Consider the following 1,498-nt stretch of genomic DNA (forward strand, 5'->3'; position numbering starts at 1 on the left):
GTGGTGAAATTTCTGAAAAAATTTGTTTTGACCAGGTTTGGTGCCCCACGTGCCATAATCAGTGATGGTGGTAGCCATTTTTGCAACCACCAATTTGAAAAATTGATGAGAAAATATGGGGTAAAGCATAGGATTGCCACACCCTATCACCCTCAAACAAATGGCCAAGTAGAAATCACAAATAGAGAAATCAAGTAAATCTTAGAGAAAACTGTCAATAAGTCCAGAAAAGATTGGTCCCTTAAATTAGATGACACTCTTTGGGCATATAGAACAGCCTTTAAAACCCCCATAGGAACTACACCTTATAGGTTAGTTTTTGGGAAATCATGCCATTTGCTCGTAGAGTTAGAACATAAAGCTTATTGGGCCATTAGAGCAATCAATTTTGATTTACAAGCTGCTGAACATAAAAAAACTTTTGCAACTTGATGAATTAGAAGAATTGAGACTTGATGCTTATGAAAATGCTAGGATCTATAAAGAGAGAACTAAAAAATGGCATGATAAGCATATCAAGAAAAAGGACTTTAAAGAAGGAGATTTGGTTCTCTTATTCAATTCAAGGTTGAAATTTTTTCCAGGAAAATTAAAATCAAGGTGGTCCGGTCCATTTAAAATTGTGAAAGTTTTCCCTCATGGTGCTGTTGAAATTTTTGGTGAAAAATCGGGTAACTTCAAAGTAAATGGGCAAAGGTTGAGGCACTATTCAGTTGGTGAGCCAATTGAGAAGATAGCAACTTGCTATCTCTCTCATTCTCCATAACATCTTGAGTGAGTATGGTCAAGCTAAAGACCTAAACTTAGCACTTTTGGGCATAACTCATAATTTTTCATTGATTCTTTATTTCTTTCATATATATATATATTTGTTTTAAGTTTTTCTATACTCCCTATTCAGAGTTTAACATTGTTCTAATTTCCTTGTGCAGATGGGATACAATGCATTGCAAGCAAATGAGCATAAAAAAAAAAAATTCTTGTTTTAGTCTAGCTTTAAATTTTTGGCTTTAAATTTTAGTTTTAAATTTGTTCACTTACCATTTTCATCTTTATTTTGTTGAGAATTTGCTGGTGATTCTTGCTGGATTCATTGCCCTTTTTGTTAGTTTTAAGAAAAAAAATTTTCAAATTTTGACATCTTAGATTAAAAGGAAAATTATTTGAATGTGGACGTGTGAATTGGTGCTTTGAAAAATTATTTTGTGTGAGTATTTGATGAACATAACAAGTTGAACAATTAAAATTCATGTTATGAAGGTTTAATCATTTGAAATCTAATTTGTTTCAATTTTTTAGGTGCTATGAAATCTGGTCAAATTTGGGTCGCAGATTGCACAACCTGCGACATAACCGGTTTTGCTTGTGTCACCGCTTATGTTCGCTGGGCACAATTTTGGGCAGATTGTTGCACAACTTCCGACACAACCCCCCTATCCTTATGATCTAACTTATGTCGCCTGTTTGTTTTGCAGGATAAAATATTCCTTCACCGTAT

Source organism: Hevea brasiliensis, chromosome 11 (genome assembly GCF_030052815.1).
Source record: "Hevea brasiliensis isolate MT/VB/25A 57/8 chromosome 11, ASM3005281v1, whole genome shotgun sequence".
Taxonomy (NCBI): Eukaryota; Viridiplantae; Streptophyta; class Magnoliopsida; order Malpighiales; family Euphorbiaceae; genus Hevea; species Hevea brasiliensis.